At 36.8% G+C, this 8,462-nt stretch overlaps 1 protein-coding gene across 1 annotated transcript in view; it reads right to left on the bottom strand.

Moving 5' to 3' along the window:
• The window catches only part of LOC104965268 (myoferlin), a 60,129-nt gene that overhangs the window by 44,415 nt on the left and 7,252 nt on the right, over positions 1 to 8,462 (bottom strand). The window lies entirely within an intron of this gene.

Below are 8,462 nucleotides of genomic sequence, written 5' to 3'. Positions count from 1 at the left end.
GTGACCTGACATAGAACTCAATATTTTTCTCTTCATGAGCTTAAGAAGACTCATTTTCCATTCTGCATGAGTCTAGACAATGACCCATTTTCATCTTTCATGAGTCTAGAACATGACTTCATTTTCATCCTTCTGAGTCTAGAAAACAGACATCATTTCTTTTCTGCATCTCTAGAACATGAACTCATTTTCATTCTTCAATGAATCCAGAATTGCACCGATTTTCATCTTCATAAAGTCTTTAGACAATTGACTCATTTTTCATCTTCATGAGTCTAGACTTGACTCATTTCTCTTCATGAGTCGCCTTAGAACCAATGACGTCATTTTCTTCTTCCATGAGTCTAGAACATGACTCATTTTTCTTCCTCATGGAGTTCCTAGACAACGAACTCATTTTCATTTCATGAAAGTCACCAGAACAAAGAACCTCTTTGTCATCTTCATCGAGTCTAGCACAGACTCCCTTTTCATCTTCATGGTCTAAGAACAAGACTCATTTGTTCATCCTTCATGAGACTAGACTTGGACTCATTTGTCATCTTCATGAGTCTAAATGAACTCCATTTTCATCTTATGAGTCTAAAGAACGATGACTCATTTTCATCTTCATGAGTCTAGAACATGACTCATTTATTCTTCATGAGTCTAGATCATTGAACTCAATTTTTCATCTTCATGAGTCTAGAACAAATGAACTCTTTCATCTTCATGCGTCTAGACAGACTCATTTTTCATTTCTTCATGAGTCTAAACATGACTTCATTTTCATCCTTTTCATGAAGCTAGAACATGAACCATGCTTCTTCATGAAGTCTAGACATGAACGTCATTTTCATCCTTCATGAAGTCTAGAACATGACTCTTTCTTATCATGAGTTAGAAATGACTCATTTTCATCTCATGAGTCTAGATATGAACTCATTTTCTTCTTCATGTGTCTAGAACATTGAACTATTTTTCTCATGAAGTCTAGACAAGACTCATTTTCATCTTCGTGTCGTCTTAGAACATGAACTCAATTTTTCATCTTCATGAGTCTTAGAACATGACTCATTTTCATCTTGCATGAGTTAGAACGATGACTATTTATTCTTATGGGTCTCCACATCTTTATGAAACACAATGTCATTTTCAGTCATAGTTTTACAAGGAAGTTCACTTTGCTTTTTCATAAAGAGTAGTTTATAATCCTTTCATCTCTGTCATTTTTCTCACGCAACAACGTCTACAGGTAAAAGTCTTATTTATCTATACTATGACCCACAAATTTCTAACTAGATACTTTTTCACAAGAGTTTCGACATTTTCAAGGTCGATCAACTTACTGAACATAAATGACGTCCCCATTCGACCACCTAATGGCGTCCCTTGATTTCCAGATTAAATCAGGCTCAGAACCAACAAGCTCAGGACTATTAACTTAACAGTCAGAACGCACGACGCAAGTGAGCCTCCTTGATATTCGGGAGCGCTCAAATTAGGCCCACTTTCCTCAGAAGCCTACTACTTCGCCTTAATGTCCTATGCTCATGAGGTCTCAACTTCGTAGTCACCTAGGTCTACAGTTCGTCCTTTGTAAAATTATGTCCGTGAATACATTTGGTTTTTCTTGTGCGAGGTTGTTGCCTTTGTCGATTGACATATTAGTTTATATAAAATGGGTGTTACGTGGAACGTTCCCGGGGGTGCGAGAAGGATGTCGATTATAAGTAATCGTTTTTCGTTTTGTCGTCCCTCCTAGATCATTTCTCTTTATATTCTTCTTCAAGCAAAAGGTGTTACATAAGTTTACTTTTTCGCTTAAAGCTACAAGGCCGCTAACAGTCTTTCGGTAATTTACGTGGTGGTTCGTAATGTAACAGTTTTTTATTTTTCTGTCTTACAAATGTTGGACTTCTAATTAAAGTCTGCGGACTTTCGGGGGGGGCCGGGTCACTGTCACCATTTCCGTCGCCACTGGGACTTACGTGTGCTAGATTGTTAATGTTTTCGTTGGCTTCTCTGGTAAAGTTTTACTTTGCAAACGACATATTTGACGTCTTAACTTGGATTTATAGTAGTTACCGCAATCCCCTATACAATTTCCGGAGTTATACACACCTCTTTGAATAAGAAATAAATTAAACACTACGATTCCGCCAAGGGGGGCTTTTTTTTTTTTCTTAGTCTAGCATTTGCAATTTTTTTTTTCCCTTAGTGCTTTATATTTTTACACCTTGAAAAAGGGTTGGTGTTTGCTTTGGAAGACATTTGTACTGCGAGAACACCGTCTGCCTGACGACCCATTCTTTTACCAATTTTGAAGTTCACTTCAAAGGGGTCTTTTGTGTCTGACGACGTTACGGGGTGGCGGGGTCACGACACTTTTCGCACGTTCGGCCCTGGGCTTGGCGGGTGGTGTCCGGAAAATAAGTCGGTGAACGACTAGCTTCTTACACCGTTAAGACGGATTGATAGTTATGCACCTACTCTCCCCCCCCCCCCCCCCCCGCATTTATTTCTCGGGTGAGGGTTGGCCTCTACAATTTAGACTCTCAAAGTCGAAGGGTTGCTTTTGTGGCGGCGGTTCGGGTTCTATTTCTTCGGGGAGAGTCCACTACGCCGGTACTCGAGTCAGATTCCCCGGTCTTTTCTCAGTTCTTAGCGAGTGAGTGCTTCTCCTCTTCCAATTGAGACAAATAATTATGTGCAAGTGTCTCAAAAAGAGACTCCTAATAGACCATACTTTAACTCAAGTACAAGATCTGAGTACTTCTACTTTTACTCAAGTACAAGATCTGAGTACTTCTACTTTTACTCAAGTACAAGATCTGAGTACTTCTACTTTTACTACAAGATCTGAGTATTTATACTTTTACTCAAGTACAGGCTCTGAGTACTTCTACTTTTACTCAAGTGCAATATCTGAGTACTTCTACTTTTAATCAAGTACAAGATCTGAGTACTTCTACTTTTACTCAAGTTCAATATCTGAGTACTTCTAACATCCATATTAAAGGTTAATAGAAGATGTATTTATTGTCCTCTCTGAATTCCGAGCATATTTGGGGTCCCTGAACGCAGCGCGGGCGGAGCTGAGTTCATGTCTGAAAAGATGTCGGAGAGAAGAGGAAGTGTTTCTGTTCTTCAGTGAAGCTTCAGACCTCTTATGGAGCTGCTGTAGAGGCTGATCTCAGGTGAGTGTGTGTGTGTGTGTTCATCTGTGTGAGGAAACTTTATTCAAAACTTCATCCGAAACTAACTTTATTTAAACTGAACACAGACAGAAAGGCTGCTGGGAGGCGGAAAAAAGTCCCTGCAGCCTCACATCTGAGAAAAGAACAGCTGACTGACACACACGCACACACACACACACACACACACACACACACACACTCACTCACTCACTCACTCACTATTGTTATTCTAGGATTAACGATGTTTTCATACTTATAACCAGGGGTGCACATCACTTTTTTGCCCTGGTTCTCAAAGGAGCACCTGGAGATGTTGCTTGGTGCTCATCCTTGAAATATGAAATAAACATGAAATAAACCGTAACTTTTGAGGGGGTCTTGACTTTATTTGCCAGACACACGGCAGTGAACACACATGCAGAGGTGAACACAGAACACACATGCAGAGGTGAACACAGATCACACATGCAGAGGTGAACACAAGACAACATGAGCACGACCAGTAATCCTACAAGCTGTCATCACTGTCCTCCTCTCTGTCAGACATGGTGATGATGTAGGCCTACTACTTTCTCTCTGGTTGAGTCTGTGATTAGCTGCTTGCATCCACAAGTCAACAGCTGGTTTGGGGTCGAAAGTCTCTGTTGTCATCTTAGAAAAGTGGATGTAATCAAATAAGTATGTGAACATAACCAATAACCCATAGCCAATAACAAATTAATGTAACTTGTTTTATTTATGTTATTCATTCATATCTTATTTTACCTTAACATTTATTTATTTATGCATTTTTTTTTTTTTATCTTTCCAGTTTTAAAGGATATTTTTGGTTAAGTTCCTATAGTATACATTGGAATGATTTCAAACCTGTTTATCCCAATAATTATAAAGGAGTGCCTTGGAAATATGTGTTTACATAAATTGTGACCCAACCGCGTTGAACTTAGACTAAAGTGAACTATCTAAACACTCAGAGTCCTTACCTCAGTGTGACAGGAGAGGACTCTCCCTCCACATCATTGTAGAAACATCTTCTTCTTATATCCGTTAGCGCAGGCAGCACCAGATTCTAATAACAACAGCGCCGGTACCGGTGCACCCTCCCTTTCTCCCTCCCTCTCTCCCTCGCTCACTCGCATTTTGGCTGTGAGCTGCGGGCGCCAGATAAGCCAACATCCCCCATTTTCATCACTTACAGCGCCCATCGTACAGGGCAAATGAAACGTGTAACCGGGGTGAAAAGGGTGTTACATTTACTTAATTATGAATATTGTTACATCAAGGCCGAAAATTAGGATGAGCACCTGCGCACCAGTTATGTGCAGTGTGTGTGTGTGTGTGTGTGTGTGTGTGTGTGTGTGTGTGTGTGTGTGTGTGTGTGTGTGTGTGTGTGTGTGTGTGTGTGCGTCTGAGATTAAAGTCTGTGTGTCTATCTGTGGTGCGAAACAAATCAACGTCTAAAAACGTGTTTAATGTTCTCACAACATTCAAACGATGAATAAGCACAGTCCATTTCAAACTGATTGTTTCTAAGTCTAGCTTTACATTTATGCTGGTTTGTAACAAAAGTGTTCATTAAAACAAGTACATTGACATTACATTGGATTGTGTTTGGTCACACTTTACAGCTGCCTTGTATTAAACCTAGTGAAATGTATTTCTAACAATTGAAAAGTCTTATAAATACCAGATTTGGTGAAGTAATATAGATGTTGGTGTAAAACAGCCTCATTACATGCAAATAAAAGTGATAACTTCTTAAAAGGCAACTGTAAAGTGATATTCTTATTTTAACACCATAACATTTGTATCATAAACTGTAATATATTCAGCTGCAGCAGTTTTATTATTAGCCTTTATAACTTGATGACATGTTCCTGCATTTCAATTTTTTGTATTCAGTGTAGATTACTGCTTCGTGATGAATGACATAGTTCTTCAGTCAAAGGCTTTAAATTCACATACAAGTTCATTTTGTCATTTAAACCAGAGATGGCAAATGTAGTCCAAAGTTTTGCATTCGGCTAATAATGAATTAGCTTCTCAAACTTCTTCTCGTTTTGGTGAGTAGTTCCTAATTGATTTGAGTTTACATGTAGAAATGTAAGATACTTTTCACTGTTGGACGAATTTTATGTTAAAAAAAACTTTTATTTCTGTACCTTCACTTTCTTTTGATTCACTCCAGCTCTAATCAGCAATATTCAAATTAAAAACAAAGCACAACATTACAGATCGTGGACGTCCTTTCTCCCTAAATGAATTCTGCAAAAGGAGTTATCACTGGTTTAAATGACAGAACATCGTGTTTGTGTGAAGGAAATATAGAAGCTGTGTGTTTAGGATTGTGAATGTTCAACCTTTTAAACAAGTTTCACTGCACTCAACTGCTTCTTTTTTTTTACCAACACTGAGCCACTTTTGCTGCCTGCCACGTTCATAACAATGTTAATAATGTTCAGTCACTGTTCACACTATCGATAAACATGAAACCAGATCACAACCACCGTCGTGAAGCCTTGTGAAACTGTGGCAACGTGTTAACTGTGATCAAAGTGGCAAAAAAAAAACACAATGTAGTTCTCAGAAGAAAAATGTAAACCTGTTGAATCGACTTGACAGCAGTTTTGTGGGTTAAAGCTGTGTAATAATAAGGAATAAACAGCTGCTTGTGAAATGAAAATAAACAATTTGTGCTGTAATGTTTTCTAGTTGTTTTATTATCCTCCGCGAATGTTGCTCCACAAGTGATGGATGTGTAAAAAGCAACTGTTTTGCTAAAAAAAATCTCATATCAATTTAAAAAATGTACACTATTGTTGAATTCACTCCTTGTTTCCTACCGTGAAGTTTTTATATTCTGTTAACTTATTGAAGTGAGACAAAAATAACTATTCAGACCCTTAACATTTTAATTAGAATTCAAACAGAAAATACTATTATATAATATTATTAGGAGCTCATTTGATATTTAAAAAAGGCAAAAATCCACTCATCATTTTTTTTACATAATTTTTGGGGGCATCTTCTTCGCACTCATAGAAATGTATAAGTATTTTCAGTTTGTGCAAATCAAAAGAAAGAAGCATAAAATACAATTAATAGAGTAACTTATTTGAGCAATTATATAAAGTATTTTTTTAGTTTATCACACATGGTAATGACTTTGAGCTTGGACTTGGATGCGACACAAAAACAAGAACTAAGACAAATAGGTTAATTTATTCCTATTGATACAAATAGTCATGACCAATATACAGACCATAATCATTCTGCATACTTAAGCATTAAAGTGTTCATAGCATTCAACAACGTGCCTTCCAGTATATCTTTTACATTCCCTTGCTCTGAAAACTTTTCTGAAAATTAACAACAAGAGACTACACAAGAATAACAATTTTCAGGAAAGTAAAACCCTTTTGGAAAATAAATGAATGATTTACAGAGATTAACGGATACATGTAGAGAACACAAAATAAAAGGGTACCACAAAACTCATTTTTGGGGATTTCAACATGGATTCCACATCTTGTAATGCACCCAATCTTCCTGTAGGTGGCGACATTTCTTCACTCTTGGGCCTCATATAAAATGGCTCTCTAAAACACTGTTCAAAATGTATATATATTGTATTAAGGGTGAGCAACTTAAACATAACTGAACAAGTGAGACAAACAGTTACATTAAAATAAATATATATGAAACAGAACACACAAAACAAGTAAGAATACATTAAAATGTAACTTTCAGTTTAGTGCTTAAAGAGACCAGAAGCTGTTGTTACTAACGAAACAGATTCTGCTTTGTAGTCATCAGATATGTTGAATTATTAACAATATGGGGGATAGACATCTCCTAACACACTGATATTGTGGGGACCTTCAATTTCGGGTCAAATATCTGGTCCCCACAATGTAAATGATTACATTTTAGGGTAGGGCTCTTTGAAGGTTTTATGGTACATTTAGAGTATGGATTGGAGTTGGGAATGTTGTTTTCATGGTTAAAGTTAGGTTAAGTCATGTAGGCATTAATATAAGTCAATGCAATGTCCTCCTAAGGGACAAAGACAAGGTGTGTGTGTGTGTGTGTTGTTCTTTTTCATGGTGTTTGTGGGGACCAAACATTTGTTTTTGACTTGTTAAGTGAGGACATCATGCCATGCTTGCAAAAAAAGGAAGTAAAACACATAGCATATGAAATTATTCCAGGATTATTTGTCCTATGACTAGCTTACTTGTCACACCAAATACATTTGATTAAGACTTGATTAGCATGTTTTTATTTTTGTTTATCAAATAAATAAAACTGATAGTTAGAAGCTCCGCACTTAATTAGCTTAATACATTTTTGCCACCAGTTTGTTAATATGTACTGTAGGTGGGAGGTATTGCATCTTAAAGAAGTTATCAATATCACAAAAGTATTATTAATACTATTATCATAACAGTCTATATGATATGTTATTATTTATATAACACCCTATTTGTAGTGATCAACCTATTTTTAAACATTCAACTCTAACTGTGCAGTTTTAGCCTTGTTAAGTTACATTCTACTCAAACACTCACTTTATACTGCTGTAACTTCCATAAATATCTTCAATGTGGTTTAAGCGACGTTGTTGTTAAGACTTTATTAACCCAGACAAGCTAGCAGTGGCTTCCAGAGCCATTTTTAGCAGTTTTTAGGCAACCTAAACTGACATTACACACTACGAGGTCTACTCTGCTTAATGTAATGTTCTGAACGTTTTGAGCATATTTGAATTATTTACTTGTCTCTCCAACCAGTTCACCCTTTCTTATATAAAATAAATAGACGTGAAATAACCAGAGATGGCAAAAGTACACACACCCTTTACTCAAGTAAAAGTACAGATACTCGTGTTTAAAAATACTCTGGTAAAAGTAGAAGTACTGACTAAACTTCTTTACTCAAGTCAAAGTAAAGAGGCTTTGAAATGTACTTCAGTAAAAAGTACCCATAACTAGCAGCTGTTTTAAAGAGTACCTGACCTCCCTTTATATTAATAGAACAATAATGTCATTGTTAGCTAATGAATGTTTCCATGGTGACCAACGGCAACATGACAACGTTTTCATTGGTCCCTCTTCTTTAGAGAAGACCAGGAAATGATGGNAGCACAATATCTGAGTACTTCTACTTTTACTCAAGTACAAGATCTGAGTACTTCTACTTTTACTAAAGTACAAGGTCTGAGTACTTCTACTTTTACTACAAGATCTGAGTACTTCTACTTTTACTCAAGTACAAGATCTG

Source organism: Notothenia coriiceps, unplaced genomic scaffold, assembly GCF_000735185.1.
Source record: "Notothenia coriiceps isolate Sejong01 unplaced genomic scaffold, NC01 NC01_scaffold00037244, whole genome shotgun sequence".
In the NCBI taxonomy this organism is placed as follows: Eukaryota; Metazoa; Chordata; class Actinopteri; order Perciformes; family Nototheniidae; genus Notothenia; species Notothenia coriiceps.
The sequence above is the reverse complement of the archived record's forward strand: the minus strand, read 5'-3'. Positions and strand labels throughout refer to the sequence as shown.